Genomic DNA, 18155 nt, shown 5'->3' with positions numbered 1-18155 from the left:
CCGTTCATTAAAGAGGTTTGTTTTTCTTATATTAAAACGTTGATGACATAACAGAAAATACCTTAATTCAGAAACGATTTAAGTTTTAAATCAAGCGTGACGTGACCTACACTGGCTTTTACATAGGTTAGATAACGTGACGTATAGTGGTATCTATAACATAGTCATCTAGAATATATCAACCTAAAAACCTGAGTGAATCCGGGTACTTTCACTAGTTTTAAACATTATAACTATTTTTGTGTGTGTAAGTTCCAGAAATTAACAAAGTAACTTGGATTTCTGTTAAAAAGATAACTTCTCTAAGTATTCACGAGTCCAGCTACAATTCTCATTTAAGTATACGTTTATTCTTGCTTTGTAGAATAATCTACACTAATAACTAGCTAGGGGCAGGGCATCGCTTAGTGGTTAGTGTGCTGAGCTGTGAACCCGAGGGTCCATGGTTCGCGTCCTCTTTCCACAAAATCGCTCTCTGTACTTTGGGGGCGTGGGAGCGTTGTAAGAGTAATGATTAGAGTAGGCTATGAGTTGGTAGTGGGTGCCGTTTACTTGATACCTTCCCTCTTACCAAGTTCAAAATTAGGGACGAACAGCCTTTGCGTAGCTTTGCGCGAATACTGAAGCACAAAATAAACAGACTACTATCCAGCAGTAGAACAACATGTTTATCAGTTACACATAAAAACAACCACCTATAATTTTTAATTATTTCTAAATATGCAACAAAAAAAAAAGGATATGCCAATGTAATGCATGACAGTTTTCTTTAAATACTATTTATCACATAAAATGAAATTTCGACTTACGACTTCAAGTAAATGCTGACAAAAAATCCTGCTAAGAACTAGCGAAATAATCTTACACAAATTTATTGCCAAGAAGAGCTACTATTACTAAAGATGATTCATATATATTTATATGCACCAATGAACAGCAAATACACCTTACGAAGCAATCGACACCTATCAAAATGGCTAACGTACTTACAGTTAAGTCTATAGAGGAGTTCAAGGAGAACAACTACTTCCTACAGGCCTGCATGTATGTTTGTTTAAGCCCAACCCTACAAAATGATCTGTTTGCGCTGTGTCCGCCATGGGCTTCTTACAGTCAAGACAAACAAACATATCCATTGGAAAGTAGATACATTCATTTATATGGAATAAACCTATATTTGGTTCTTAGTGTACAGAACAACTCTCTCACGTCGTGCTTATAGCACTGACTAAACAAACAAAACGGAAAAGAAAGATACTACCCATGATTACAGAGATTTAGTTATACAGTTAGGAAGTTATACGAGAACACTAAAGTGCTTTTTTAGTTCGATTGCAAAGCTGACAAGCAGTATGAAAATTGCTTCAAAAACACTAAAAATGGCTATGTCTTATCACTTTTGTTTGGTTGTCTGCATATGAATGCTTTATTTAAAGAATTTACAAACTAGATATATAGAAAAAACAAGCAAGTATGTCTGCTGTGACACCTTGCTAGTAGTAAATCGATCAGGCTTATTTGTTTGATTTAGAGCAAAGCAATATTGAGCTATCTGCTGTGTCCGCCGCGGGAAATCGAACCCCGAAATGTAGCAGTGTAAGTCCGTAGACTTACTGTTGTCTCACCGGCGGAGATCGATTAGGCTAAGAATTACATAAAACAATACTTTCCAAGCTTTCCCCGTCCACGACCCCTCTGAGCAAACAGGCAACTTTGTGGCACTCATGCTAAGAAAAAAAAAAGAGGAAAGGGGGAGTTACTTACCCAATATGTTTCAGATAAGTCTACTAGTACTCTTATATTCGGTGTTTTTCCTTAATTCAAAAATATTTTGGCTCATTATTTCATAAATAGTTTAAAATAGAAATATTTCTATGTTTTACGATGTCTTGTCACCACAATACCTTTTGCGGCCTACCAGTGGGTGGATCTAAATGGGAAACAATTACCATTTACAACTGCTCTAAACAATTACGAATGATATAAATGCAAAAACAAGATCACGTTTATCTGCACGGAATCACAAACTTACGTTCAACGCTTCCTTCCTAACTTCGAGTACGTCTCCTTTCTCTCCCAGAGCACAGCCTCTTAGTAAAAACAAAACTTATTTTTAGCAAATACATTTTCCCTCTCTAGTTTAAGAAACAGCAACTGTACTTTAAATGCCTCGGATATATATACGTATCCGTAAAACAACAAATAATCGAAGTAAATATGAAAAAGCCCAATAATATATTAGACATGCTGCATGTTCAGTGTTCACGCAAGCACGCTTAAACGAATCAGTTGTTCACACGTCATCAGCGTTAGTCTTCTTACACCTAAGCTACTGGAGTGTAAAAGATATACACAACTTTTCAGTTATTCCAAATAACGATGAAAAGTTTCATCAGTAATTAAAGAACACTAAAAAACAAAGTTCGTTAATTCCGTACTTTAAACAACGGAATGAATAAGTTGGTCTGTAATCGTTCTTTGAAATAGCACATACGGTCACCTATTTAGACTGGTTGTTTTCAAAACAAAGACGTCAAGTTCATCAGATATTTACGGTTCGATTATACAATATTTATACGTTAATCGAACACTACTTTATAGGTTTGAAATTGGATAAACTGTCGCTATTACCTACATTTTAATTGTTTAATTATCCCAAAGAATCAAATGAAGGCATAAAGAATGACGGCGGCAAGGTGAACACTGCAGTCCTCGTCCCGCAAGAGTTGCCCCCGCAGTAATGCCGAATGAACACAATCTGCTGACGATTCTATGTACCCTGACTATGCCCACAGCGCAAGCCGAGTGGATATTTTCGAAGGTGGAGTTGATGGCATTGGTTGTCAGAGCGGCTACTGGAGAAGAAAGACTGGAGGTTGTGTTGCTATATTTACATAGGGACAAAACCCCTGACATTGACAGGATCACTGATCATGTATGCATTCCTGCACCAGCCAATTTATTTTGAGATTACGTATTGACTTTTTCTATCTTCAGTTGTTACTTTTAATCGTAATTCAATATACAAACAATTCAGCAATAAAAATTGTAGTACGTACATAATAATGATAATATAAACAACAAAATAATTAGTTAGTAGGACTAATTTGTCCTCGTAATTGTCATTTTAATATATTGCAGTTTTCTACAGTCTAATGTATTCGCCTGTTAGCTAGGACTATATTAAGTTTAAGTTTTTTCTTGCCCAACATAATGGCTATAGCGATGCTCACACTTGTTAAAAATAAAAACTTGTATAACTTTAATTAGCATAACTTTTGAACAAAGACATTACAATAAACAAGCTTCGAACATGTCTCAAATTAGCACATACTGTACCTCTTTCAATCTTTTATGATTAATATTGGGCGAGGGTCAGACTTGACAAGTATTTGCATGTCCTTCACATGGTATATTTCAGGAGACAGCAGCTTTTGCTTTTTTTGTAATACACCATTACTTCATACTAAAACATGCAGTGGGCGATGGAAGCCGAACCTCTCTAAAAAGTGGAAATGTGCCCATTTCAAGACCCCCCCCCCCGCTTCTTGGGTAAAAATTCTAAAACAAAATAGCCCATGTAATCGTCGGCCAGCTTCCAGTTACCGTACAAAAAGTACAGTAATCGAACCAGCCAACTCTGGGTGATGGATATTAACACAAACACGCATATAATGGATTATCTTTACAGTAAGATTTGAGCATTGGAAATTAAATTGGTCGATGTAAGGAAGCCCGATAACACAACAGATAACACAAAAGGTAATAATATATTACTATACAAAAACAAAAGTAAAACAAATCGTTAAGTACATCAAGTAGTAATCCACCCCCAGAGAAATGCCAGAATGTGTTTTGCCATAGAAAATAACACATTTAATGTATATTATATTTCTCTTTTTATTACTATTTTAATGAAATAAGGATTATTAGATGTTGTCGATAAATTCCAATCGTGCTCGATCTTGTGTTAATTTTTTTTCTGTCTAAAAGTTATATTCATGTTCAACAAAATTAAAGCATGAGTTTACTTATGCAAACAAAAACCTGATCACAACAATTTTCAAGGCAATGATATATATGAGAGAGAGAGAGCTGCATTAACAAAACTTCTGCGCGTGCGTGTATATATATACAAGTCAGTCATCGTAAAACACATCAGACAATGGAATCAAATCACAAAACATTAACCCATTCACAATAAAGGGGGAGTAACTGAAAACCGTATGAATAGTTTACCGAAATGTTTATTTGAGAAAGCCAATGAACAAATAAGACATAGTCAATACGAAATAAAAATGAAACCTTAGGACTGACACTTGAAAACTCCCAGATCTAGTCAAGCAGTTGTGTGGGTTACCGAATTACGCTTATGATTAAACACCTCTTAGAGATAAGTGTACAAAAAATATGCATCTAGTGCATATATGAAAAAGAAGAAAAAAAGCTGAATATGCATCCCCTTTTCTTTCTTATTGTACCTTACAACTCTGTTATATTTATCAATATAGTCAGCTCACAGTAAAATTCCGGTGAAAGAGACACTGATCATAACTAGTATCCATATACAAGTCTTTTGATAAAATATAGTTTGAAACATAAGTTTAGTGTGTTTTTCCTTTAACCTGAAAATAGTTTTCCAATATGCGTGCCTAAATCACAGCAAGAATTCCTGTGCCGAGTTTCACGCTGAGGTTTACCAATGTGACGTCACTAATGAGTGAATAGAATTAAGTGGGTGTCGACTACTCAACCTACTGGGTAAAAAAACCTTAGTGTGTCGATATATACACATTTATAAAGAAAAGCCTACCCCTCCTCCACATCTGAAACTTTATTTGTAAAGTAAATATTAAAGGGGAAACACAAGACATATTTAATTCGCATTCTTCCCCTACACAAATACAATTATGAATCAGTCAAATCTTTTCAAAATTTGTTTTTTTCACATAAAAGGAATGCCATCTTTGTTCCTATGCGATAAAAATTTCAAGTATGCTATTTTTGAATAAGTACTTCCATAATTGATACTTGAAAACAACTAACTTTTCCAACCGAATCCGGCTTGTTGTATTCATGATCTTAGAGCCCGTTTTCCTTCAACTTAAAGAGTGTATAGCTACATGACACATAACACCCTCAAGCAAATAACATAGGATCGTCGTGGTTGGAGACGGCTTAAATGGGTAATGAAGAAAAACTTTAATATAAGTTTAACATAATAGCAAATGTATAACGTTTCGACAAGGTTTTGTCATCATCAGGTACACAAAACCTTGTCGAAACGTTGTGCATTTTCTATTATATTAAACTTATAAAGTTTTTCTTTATTACCCATTCAAGCCGTCTCCAGTCATTAGTAATTTCAAAGTCCTCGTCATCAAATAGGATCATCGTGTTATTAGTAGTTGCATTTCACAACACTTAAAACACTTGTGTAATAATGATTCCAAGAAGATTTTAAGGTGAAAACTGAGAGAACTATTATTTTTATACAACATATTAGAGCTACTGGTAGTATTTACTTATACATTTGTGTGTGTGTGTGTATTTAAAGTAAAATTTCAAAAATAAAAATACCAAAAATGAGTGCATGCCTTTCGTTTGTTGGTAACCGAACTATCACGTACGTCAGTGTATGATGAAATCCTTGTCACCAACTAATCGGCTTAACCAAATAGAATTCGTTATTGGAGTTTACTAAATCTAAGAACTTTTGGGTAAAAACAACCGTGAATTTAAAAACTTGCAAATAGGAATCGTAAAACAAGATACTGTAGACATCATTTATTTAAACTACAAATCCCTATTTTGACTACATACTGTCACCTAGAGCTATATTTGATGGAGTCAAAATAGGGATTTGTAGTTTGAGTAAATAATGTCTACAGTTAACATATGTAAAATACCCCTACGATCTTAGCAGTGCTTTACTTAATATTCTACAAAGATTTAGGTGCAATATACTAAGTCATTTATGTTGTAGGCTGGCAGAAGAATAATAATAATTACAAACGGGTCGTTTTGAGCGGATTTTCTTTTCCCTATAAATTCATGCGTGCTTTTTTTGTGCATTTTGATATGTGTACAGCCTTAGTAGTAAATAATAAAGGTTTTAAAGTGTTGTTTGAACTGAATTTTTACTGTTCAAGGTGCTTTTGTCCGAAAGTTCTATTAGGGTTTTGTGCAATTCTTTGTTATCCTATTATGAACCACTATTGTGGTTCCTGATAAAGAAGAAAACATTCAAAAACACCTTAAGTGTGAAAAAAAAAGATGCGGCTAAAAAAAAAAAAAAGGATCGAGCATGCGACTTAAAGGAATAAAATCAAAATTGACGGCCAAACTGGTAGCTACACTTATCGAAAATATTCATTCGTTAGTTAGTCAGGCCGCGTTTTTTGTTCAACTTGGATCAGAATAGTGGGTAGTTCATGAATGTTGTACAAGTAATTTCCAAAATAAAATTAAGATAAGGATTAATAGCAGAATATTATTTATTTTAACACCAGTTATTGATTATTATTAAAGTTCCTGACTTTCTCACGAAACGCCCGTCAATATGATTTTTTACCTAGAGCGTTAATATATTTGATTACCTTAACTTTATCATTAAAAAATAATAATACAAAATCAAGTAGCATACCTGACCAGTTTAAAACCCTATCGTTATAAAAACTCAACGGTACATTCGATTATCTTAACTTTATTATTTTGCTAAGTATATGAAGCAATATTTTAAATAAATTTGACAATAATTTCAAATTCTATCCTAAGACAATAACATTATGCTACATAATTAAGTTGTTTAAACATTTGTTTAACAACAAGTTAAAGCTTGGAATGGTCTATTATTATGCTAGCCTGTTTTTTGGATGTGGAGTTAAAAACACGCGTTAACTCAAACTTTCAATCTTAATAGGTACAATTATAGAACACACCTAGAACAAGCCACGTGACATTCTTTAGTAACCTTTTCATAGCCTAGGCACTTATCACAATGACAAACCACGAAAAGTCATTGGATTTCTACCTGTGATTATAATCATTTTAAGCTATCTCTTATCTAATCCACTCAGACAGGTGTACTTGGTTAGAAAAAAGCCGTCATACATGTAAACACGTTAACAACACAGTAACAGCTGCATAGCTAATCATCGGAAGTGCTGTAGCAAGAATTATAGAATTTTTATTATTCAGAATAAAAAGCTGTAAGAAAGGTAAACAGGACCGAAAGCTCTTCATACTAAAACAGGTAAAAGAGGTTATACAAACAACATTAACTACAACCAAATTTAAAACGATGTCATATACAAGCTTTAAAATACATTGTTAACAATCATGACTAGAATACACAAAAATTAGTCACAAAGAAAAAAATTACCTTTAAATCAAAACAATGCCACAACATTACGATTGCATTGAAATACTTTTAAGGCTGTACTGCGTAATAAACAGCAGCAGTGAAGAGCTGACATACCTACACTTACTATGTTTACACACCTCTCCAATACTAACTTCTTTCACGTGGATATTGCTCTAGGCGGTATACAACATACCAAAAAAGGATCGTGTTTCTAGAGTTTGTGGCACGAACGTTGGGTGTTCACTACTACATGTCGACTTTAAGACCGAAACATACTTGCATATATTTCAAAAAATAAAATTAATAAAACAATTAATAAATCAAATTCATGTTACCTATTTATAAAGTCATTTTTATGATAAATTACGATTTAATTTTCAAATTGAATTATATAATTCAAGTAAACATTAATTTTAAGTTTTATATATTTTGACTCATTTTATTTTTTCTGCTTAATGTTATGTAACTTTAGATTTGCTTATAATACTTAAAAACTAATTTGGACTAAGTCTAATAATTCTGAGGTAAATAATGCAATTCACAAGTGTTGTGTTTTATTTTTGTTTACATGCATAGCTGTGTGTAAATAAACCTGATTTTGTCTATGCTAAATTAACTATTTGTATTGGTATAGACAGTAGATATTTTGTAATGAACAATGAAGAAATTATAATTTGTATTAAACCAATAAAATTTCTATAGAACAATGTCCTCAATGGCTTTCATGAGTTTGTTACCTGGGTAGGATGAAAAATGTTATACTGACATTGTATTAGACTTAATTAATAAATGCCAACTACTGTAGTATCTTAGAGACCTCTTCATGTACATGTTAATGTAAAGTCCATAAGACAACAACAAAAAAAAATACAACACTAAAAACATTTTAAGTCTTTATATTATATGTTATGATATTAGAATTTAGTGATGACCTATATTTCATTTAATAAGCCTTGAGAAACAAATCAAATATGACATCAACATTACAAATGCATTAAATTATCAATGCCTTTGATACAAATAAATTTGTTTCCAGATTATTATGGAAAGCTGGAAAAACAAATCAATTAAATAGGTTTAAGTTTCCAAAAAAAAAAAAGTCTTATAATGTGTTAAAATACATCAAGACTACAAATGTGTCATTCAAACAACTACACCTCTTAAACTTACTAGTTTCAATAGATACCAAAGTTTCTTGTCCACCAAGTACAAATAATCATACCTATTGATAAGAAGAGATGTTCATTTGATAATCTCTTTAGGCTTATATTCTAAAACCTTTATCAGAACAAAAAAGTACTTGGAAAGTCTGTTTAATGCTTCAGATATTAAAGAACCATCACATTATGTATCTTCTCAAGCCACAAATCAAAGTGGAATGTACAGTATCAGGTCTTGATGTTTAAAAAATGCATAAGGACTGTAAACAGCCTCCACCAAATAGTATATTGGTATTGGTACTGTTACCAGGCTGATGATGTATCTTTAGTCTTTGTTTAGAAAATTAGACAATAAAAGTTAGTTTTTTGTATTAAGTGGACCTGTGGTCATATTTCAAGCAAAAAGTAAGGGTAAGAGGCAAATATTAGGCCTGGTACATTAATTTGACGAATAACTAAACTAAGAACCAATAAAATTGGAAAAATTATAATGTTATAATCTCCTTAAAGTCTGGCACATACCATCTTGAGAAGAATCATATGATAATTACTCTTTTGTAACTTACAAACAAGAGTAAAATGGTATCCAACTTTTTACAAAGAAATAAAACATCAGTTTCAGCATTTGTTCAAAAAATTTAGTCATAAACTTGCATAATTTGAAGTTCATCAATTTTGAATAGTCATTTGTATGTAACAAGAACCTTTGTCCTGTTTGTGTTAAATTGTTAGTTATTTTTGGTGTACAAAACTTGAAGATAGCTTTTATATGCAGAAACATCTGTTAGCTTAAGGACATGCCAATCAGTGATTGCCTTACCGGCCTACGTTGATCTGACTCATTTTATAAGCTGTACTGTTTCTTATAGGTCATTTTCCAGATGGTTCTGTTATGATTAGTGTCTGGCGAAAAGCTTCAGCAGATATTTCCTTTGCAACATCTCAACCAACAATTGGTCCAGTTATCAACACTATTTTCAAGTTTTGAACAACTCGACTTTCAAGATCTACATATCTACATGTGCTGATGTTTCCGTTTATAAACATTATATTTTAAGATCTGTGCAAGAACACAGCTGACAGATGTTTCCGCATATAAAAGCTATCTTCAAATTATTAGTTAGTGGAGCATATTCAATCATAATCCTCACATGTATTGTGTACAGGAGAACCATCTCCATCAGCAATGTCAACATAAAATTATTGCTGTGCAATCAATTCTTGAAAAAGAATCTCACCTGTTTCAGCCTCATCACTTCATCTACTAGACATACTAGAATCAGTATCATTTTCATCATTATCTCCATAATGACTTAAATCTTCATCACCAACAGAATAAATTTAAATTTCATTGTACACGCCTGACTTCCATTTCTTGGCTGCACATTTTATAGACATGTTAGAAGGATTTATATCAAATTTCTTTTCATCCTTTTTGCCATAATCTTCTGATTCTTTTTCTTCATATGTTCATAAGGAATCATTTGTTTTCCAATGTTGAATGTTTTAAACTAAGCCCTTAGTCACTGAATGTGCGGGTAAAGTAAATAAAACCTGCCTCAATGACACTATTATTGTGCCCTATGTAAAGCACCATTTCTACCAGCATACAAATATTCTTAAATTCTTTCCTTCTGTGTAGAAGCACACACTCTCAGAGAGCCTTAGTTTTGACTCCATTCATGTATTACTTAATCATTCTCTTAAATTCTTTCATTCTGGACTTATCTTATTTTTATCAAAATTGCTCATTTTTAGTGTCTTGTAAAAATGCTCAGCAAGTAAATTTAAACAATCAATTTCCATGGCAGTGTTACTCCAGTTTCCTGGTTCTATTAAAAGCATACTTTTTCACAGTGTGTACCTGAAGTTTTTGCTTTGCTTTTTTGTACCATAGGCAGGTTTTCTTCAAACTGCATAGACAGAATAGAACATGCATCCAACACATCTTCATAAAGAAACATTCTGACAGAATAGTAAAGTCTTTCCCTTTTTTTAAGAGTTCATGAAATTTAGATATTAGTCAATACTGCTCTCTATTTGCAACTGGCAAAAGAATTAGTTCTCTATTGCTTGAGTAAGAATTACCATATTACTAAGATATGCTTTATTCTACATCTTATGCATACAACAAATGCACTGGCAGTTGTCTCAAAGTGCCTTTTGAACTTTCAAATAATTTGAATATATAATATATAGTTGTCATGAAGTTTTTCACATCAGCAAATGATTTAGATATAGTATCTTTCAACAAAAATGCAGCTCTATTCCAAACATTGGTTGGTTGATTGCTGTTTTATGGTGCAAAGCAATGGGGCTATCTGTACCAAACAATTTGTAAAAATTTCAAAGGTAAAAGATTATAAAATGTAAAAAGAAATCTAGTTAAAACTAAACAAAGTTTGAAAATCAGGTAAAAACATTTAAATAGAATTAAAAAGGCCTAAAACCCATAAAAAACTAAAAACACTGTCAAGTTGGACAACGTCACCATCACCAATGACACCCTCCAATGTCAGGGGTAAACCCATAGAAAGTATATGTCAAAAATGATGAGTTAAAAAACTGTGACCAAAGCGTAGCCTAGCCATGACAACTTCCTCCTTCTGATCCTTAAGGAAACAAGATGGCCAAAGAGCAACAGAAGGTTTGATCTGGAAAAGCTTGTTATGATGTTGCTCACCCCAAGTCGACTGCCAACTGGTGTGAAGCCATGCCTTGAATACAGGACCGTAGTCCATTTATGGGACAGGCATGGCCATAATGACACTAGAGCAGATGGACTTAGCTGCGGTGACAGCAAACTCGTTCCCGTGAATACCGACATGGCCAGGTACACAGAAAAACTGAATGGAAACAAGAGATAGTGAAAAATGGGCCAGTCATTGTTGAGCAAGATGGAAAGGAGATGAAAAGAATATCTCCCATTGACCTTGGAACTGGAGGAAGAAGAGATGCTAGTTGTGGACGTAATGTAAGATTTTTTTGGTCTTGATGCCTGACCTGCCAAGCATGGGCACGGGCCCACTGGAAAGTGATGCAGTTGGAAAGAGTGGGATACCTGCAAAAAGTACCCGAGGCCCATTTCTGAGCCTTCTGGAGACCACCACGGATGAGGATACCATGGGAAACATGTTGAAATTTTAGGTATAGAATGCAAAGCTGCTTGAATGAAGCAATCAGTTACTGCTTCCATGCAGTTGTTAATAGATGGAAGACTAATGACAGCAGGTTCAAACTTCAAGAGAGAGGTGAAAGAGAGCTAGTCACCCTGGTCTAACTTCCAATGTGGCACTTGAGTTAGGTTCATCAACCATGGCCAATCTCCCTCAACATGATAGGAAAATTATCACTTCTCGGTGGGTCACTCTCAACCCTCCAAGAAAAGCGAGAGAAAATTGAAAGGGAGCAGATAGACAGATCAACGGCAGTAAAAGACTGACTAGGTGTGATGAAAATAAGCATAAGAACCTGTATTGAAGAGAGAAAGGTTGTGATTCCAGATTATACGCTCTACGGAACGACCCCTCACCTATCCAGAGGGGATTGTATCCATTAATGTCTCCCAGGATTAAAAAGGAAGACAGCAACTGTTCAATGAGAGCATCAAGGCCTGATTGATCATAAGTCTGTCCAAGAGACAGGTAGAGAGAACAAAGAGTGATGATGATCCAAGAAAATACGGATGGCTACAGGCTCCAATGGTGTATCGAGTGCTACAGACAAGGTGGACCAGCAGTGCCACCTCTCCAAGCACTTGTCCATCACACAACCTGTCATTCTGGTATAAAGAAAACTGCCAAAAGGTGACTGTATCAGAAGGTTTCAGAAATGTTTCTTGTATGGAAAGATACAGGGGATGATAGGAATTGATCAAGGCCTTAATGTCATTCAGATAAGAATGAAAACCTTGACAGTTCCATGGTATCAAAGTGGCCATTTTTACTTAGGTGGAAGAGAACTGGACAGAGAACCCTTCTGTTTGCGACCACACCATTTTTCTTTACTAGAAGGAAGTCTGTCAACCTCCATGGATACTGCCCTTGGTTGAGTGGGCAGATCTCTGTCATTAGACTAAGATCCCAGCGACTGAGATCATGAACAAATAATCATTCTGCATCTCGGGGGCCAAAGAAGATTGGACCAAGCAGACACCGGAAGCCAGGGCCAAAGGAGGTGGGCCAGGCAGTCACTAGAATGAATGGTAAAGACGAGATAGGAGTAAACATTGACTTGTCAACTCAGTTATCCATTGAGGGCAAAAGACTTTTCACATGATGCAAAAAAGTCTCTGATGGAGGCACAGAAAGGTCCGTCTGCACTCTCACTGTGGCAGTGGAGTGTAGAGCAGCTGCGGATGTCCGAGATGGAGTAGGGGACAATAACTTCTGAGCCTCAGGGTAAGAAATGTTGTTTACAGTTTCTAAATGCTGTATCTCTTTCTCCTCCATCCACTTCGGACTAGAATGAAAGTAAGAGGGATGGGAATCATTACAGTTAACGTAGTGAGGGTCCAGTTTGCACTCTTAGGCATCGTTGTCTTTGCTACCATAACGAGCACACATCACAGAACCATGACAAGATGCCTTCTAATGACTGAACTGCTGACACTGGAAACATCTGAGAAGGTTGAGAATATATGGCCATACCGTACAGTTTAGATAACCTACCTTGACAGTGGCAGGTGGATGTGGCAATGTAAACGTCCAAATAAGAACATTGGTAGGCAGCATAATTCCTTCTTTAGGAGTGGATATATGTTGCACTGCAGAAACTCCTTGGCTGGAGAAACCAGTGAGGATCTCTGAACAGATAATGGTATACATAAAACAAACATTTAATAAAGGCCACAAAATCAGTTCTCTAATTATCTTAGTATATGATCAGTTAACACAAAGTTAACAAATAACCAAAAACGTTAAGGCCTGCAATATCACCATAAAACACGTATTTAATGAAAATCTACTAATCAGATCTTTTGATATGCCAAAATAAAATCAAAATTATTATGTACCTTGGCCAATAACTTATAAATGCATACAAAGTGTAAAAATAAACCTACTTAAACTGCTGAATGTGTTGAACACAATACTAACTGTTTTGGGAACAAATGTTTTTACTCTGTGCCGATGCTTACAACTTGCATACAAACATAGGCCTATATAGGCAACATTTGGGTCTACCATTGAATCAAAGGCAATATTATAGTATATTGACTGTGAATTGTAGGTAGTTGATGCTACAGGCTGTACTAATAATGACAAAAAAGGAAGGGGTATCATTATAAGTTTGACTAGTGAGAACAAAAACAAGACATACATATCTAAATCAATGTCCATCCTTTTACATAGTTTTGCTGGATAAACTGAAACATGTTTAGGATTAAAAGTGAATCCAGAACTGAACTATGATGATCTCCAATCAATATGACAGCCTGTGGCTTTGTGTCATGTAGAAAGTCAAAGTAGTTCATCAAATACAATTTATGTTACATTAAATTTATTAAGCTCTTTTTGCTGTTTTGAATTTTCTAATAATTAATAAACAATTTTATAATTTAAATTTAACACTGACTTAATTTCTCAGTTACAAATATTGGATGTGTATCTAACACAATATACTTTGAAAATATCATATTACTACAAATGTAACATTCTTAGTCTAGGCCAATTAAAAACAAAGTATTATCCAATACTGAACTTTTAATTAAAGAAAGTTTGTCTATTAGAAATGAACTCCCAACTTTAAATAACAACACAACTTCACTACAATTAAGTCTGTTCTGCATACTTGTATAATATTGTTTTATTATCCTATTCTTTGTTTTTCTTTTAATTTACTTCATCCTTTTATTCTGCATTTTCATTAATTTTTTCTATAAGATATTTAAATTTATAGATTTTTGTACCTAATAATTTACCCTGTTCAATATAACTTGCTGAAGATGGAATATGTCTATTCTGAAACATTCAAGAATTAAATGTTTGTTGTTGCTGCCGTCGTTCTGGTGTACATAATATATACATTTGTCAACACATTATAGTGATGTGAAATGCCTTAGCTGGTGAAGCAGTGAGGCTTTTTAGGCCTAATAAAAGTGTTAAAAATACTTCACTACAGTGTTGAAAAATTAGTATTTTCACGTTATATGTTTTTCTGCCACAATCATTGTCCAGGAGTTCTTTTTGTGCAATACCACAACTCATTAGCTAGGCTAGACACGTATGATGACCAGAAGTATATGTGAAATGTTAACATGTAAAAAAACAGCAATGATTCACAAGTTAGGAATGTCAGTAATGAATCAGAATGTATGTGAGAATTATTACAAACCACAAAATATACTTCCATTACTTGTGTGTCAAGAACTAGGAGGAGATATCTCCAAAAAACATTCACTGTTACAAAAAAGCTGTGGGATTAAAGTACCTATATTAGACATTTTGGATGGATTAAATTAATGTTACACTTATCTCTACTTTGTCATTTCGTGGATGTTTTGGAATGATCCATTTTGTTATGCATTTTAGTGTTGAACTCATCATCAAAAACATTATGTATGACAGCATAATAGATATGAGTCACTATAATAAAAATGTTCTTTAAAAAAAAAACAGATATTCACCAATAAAAACTCAAACATTCTCATGATGAAAAGTCTACAAAAGTCACATTCTTAACATTATGCTCTATTTCAATTTCTATAAACATAATACGAAGAAAATGGGAAGGTAAAAAATGTCAGAACAAGAAACCCAACCTCAGCATACTTAAGAGACAGAAATCTTCCTTTTCACCCACACTGAGAAAGATATAAAATTAACCAAAGTTTTCTTATAAAGTTGTGAAAGCATTTCATTTTCATCACTTTGTACAAACTAAAATGTTTTCCTTCATAGGTGTAATAGGTGTTCTGAAAGAAACAATAAGTAACCTGAATTTCAAACGAAGTTTAAAAAAGTATGCCATTAAAAAAACAGGTTTTGTAAACCTGAATCTTGTAACTAACTTTAACCTGAAAATTTTCAACACGAACAACTCATTTTGTAATAATAGAATGTTTTACTCTATTTTGTATAAAACTGTGTTTTTAATATGTTAATTTAGATGTTTTTATGAAGTTTTATCATCACAAGATTAGCATGTAGCTTAGTGATTAAATTTAAAATGTTCTTGAGACTATGAGAAATAATATGAACAATATAAAAATGCCAGCTGAACTATAGTAGTATTACTAAGTTATTGATAGTGTGTGTTACCTCTGTGCTGTAAGTTTTGAGTTTCTGTGTCAACAAAGTAATAAAGTACTGGAGACATTGGATAAGTTAGCAAGTAAATGATTAATGTTATTTAATTGTGAATTTAAATCTATCACTTCATTATTGTAAAGAATGTGAAATTTGTTGAACTTTCACTTGGAGAAATAAAATGCTTTCCTTTCACTAAACTGACTGGACTTTGCAATATTTTTTACCAATTGATCAATATTATCCAACCTAATCATAGAAACAATTATAAAAAAATTTTTATTTTATAAAAATACAAACGTTTCAGTACATATCTGTACAAAACTGAAAAAGTATTTTTTTCCAAGATATTTTTTATGTAAAAGTAAATAGTCTCACTTTAAGTGATTATTTTGTAATTCTAACAATGTCTTAACTTATTTTGGTATGTAACTGTGAAGGTGTCTCATTTAAGTTGTTTTGTAACACTAATCAACAGATATTTAAACTAACAAATGCTTGAACAATTTTTCAAACTATCATAAAAATTATTTTTGTATGAAATGCTACTACAAAACACTATGTTCCAGTTTAATTATTGAAATAAAAACATTGACACAAGGAAATGTTTCATATACATGTCTAGAAAAAATATGAAATATTTACTTACTGTGTTTCAGCAAGATGCACTTAAAAACATACTTGTTCTGCAAGTATGTTAAAGCTTTGTTTCTTCAAAGGGTAAGCAGACTCCAATATTAATGGAGGCTACTGTTAGCTACCCTAAAACCCTTACATGTTAAACTATCCTGGTTTCTGTCTCAGAAAATTAATGTTATTAGAACTGCATAATATTTCATAATGAAATGTTTTCTTTAATTAGAAACATTTACATATAACATGGAATTGACCATAAAATTTAGAATAAGCGACAGCATTGGAACAACCAAGTGTTGAATACTTCTGTACACATTTCAGTAAAAAGCAATCTTAATAATAGCAGAGCTTGACAGAGTTCATTACGTGATAAACTAACAAAACTGGAAACAAGCCATTTATGTACTGTCTATACAACATCTCAACAGATTCAACTCAACACTGGCAACAGATTATGTAAAACAGGTTACTTCAAGGTCTCAATTATTATTTTTAAGCATGACTGTACCAGAAAGAAACATATGATGTACATGTTTAACTTTCCATTCACAAAACCTCTATACATGTGGCTCTGAAAAGGTTTATAGTAAAACTTGGCTGTATAATTCAACTTACTTAGAATATTTGAAAAAATATACCTTAACTCATCATTTTTAAGAAATACTGGACTTTTTATATACTTCTAATAAATTTTAAGTTTAAACTTAAACTCATAAAATAAACCAATGTACATGAAAAATACGCACAGTATAGGTTCAACAAATACACACACACACACACACACACACACACATATATATATATATACACACACACTCACACATATGTGTGTGTGTGTGTGTAATTTTATTACATCACAAAAATGGGAATAATTTCTATTACAAACTTGCAATTCTTTGTGATAAATGTTTCATTTCCACAATCCTCACTCCAAAATTAATTTATTAGATACCCAGTCACTGAGCTTTGGAGGGGGTTGGGTATCAACCAGGACCAAGCCCCCCCCCCCCCAAATATACACAAAAATTAGAAACAAAAACAAATTTGACATTTATTACATTTAACTGAATAATCACCAACAAAACACTGAAGTCTTACTTTAAACTTTCAATGCCCAGCCCCAATTTCTCAAACCCCCACCTTCCCCAGAAATCCATGTCTCAAGCCATACCTGTTATTAACCCCTATTGTTCTCTGAATCCCCGATTTTCAGGGGGTGGTTAGTCTTTGTTGCTCGGAACACATTTTTTAAAAAACTAAACCAATTATTGACAAACTTTCAGTACCACGTTAGTTACCACAAAGATTAGGGCTTAGATGCCTAACTTCGACACTCTGGAGGAGCCGAGTATTACCAGGTACCCCAATACTCAGCCAAGGCCAAATATCTGGTCAGGTACCTGTGCATCCCTACTAAATACCCATTGCAGTATAACAGTATTATAATTTATGAAAAAAAATTTACAAAGCATTTTAATGAGCTCACTTATGAGTAATTCTCATACAAATGTCAGAGAAATATTCCTTTTCCTGTTATTTTTTTTAAACATATCACTTTTCAATTTAATTGAGAAATATAAAACATCATCTAAATATATTTTTTGAAAAAATTGGATTACTTATGTGAAATTTGAACTTTTATATGTGACCTGGATGAACACCTGTTGCGTGGTTTGTTTTATTGTATGTGTGTGTGTGTATATATATATATATATATGTGCAGATTTTGTTAAACAAGACCGATGT

The 18155-nt window shown here is 33.3% G+C and overlaps 1 protein-coding gene across 4 annotated transcripts in view; it reads right to left on the bottom strand.

The window, feature by feature from the left end:
• LOC106469267 (USP6 N-terminal-like protein) overlaps positions 1–18155 on the bottom strand; it is a 74873-nt gene that overhangs the window by 49689 nt on the left and 7029 nt on the right. For 2 of the 4 annotated variants that reach the window (XM_022397737.1, XM_022397738.1), the window contains exon 2: positions 13197–13330. The exons of 1 other annotated variant lie outside the window; for it this stretch is intronic. The gene's annotated coding sequence lies outside the window, so the exon portion shown is untranslated. Of the gene's footprint in view, positions 1–2032; positions 2089–2635; positions 2810–13196; positions 13331–18155 lie in introns of those variants that run through there. One more of the 4 variants, XM_013929751.2, reaches the window with a different exon arrangement.

The sequence above is a fragment of the Limulus polyphemus genome, unplaced genomic scaffold (genome assembly GCF_000517525.1).
Source record: "Limulus polyphemus unplaced genomic scaffold, Limulus_polyphemus-2.1.2 Scaffold3385, whole genome shotgun sequence".
Lineage (NCBI taxonomy): Eukaryota > Metazoa > Arthropoda > Merostomata > Xiphosura > Limulidae > Limulus > Limulus polyphemus.
This window is presented reverse-complemented; position numbering and strand designations above follow the sequence as displayed.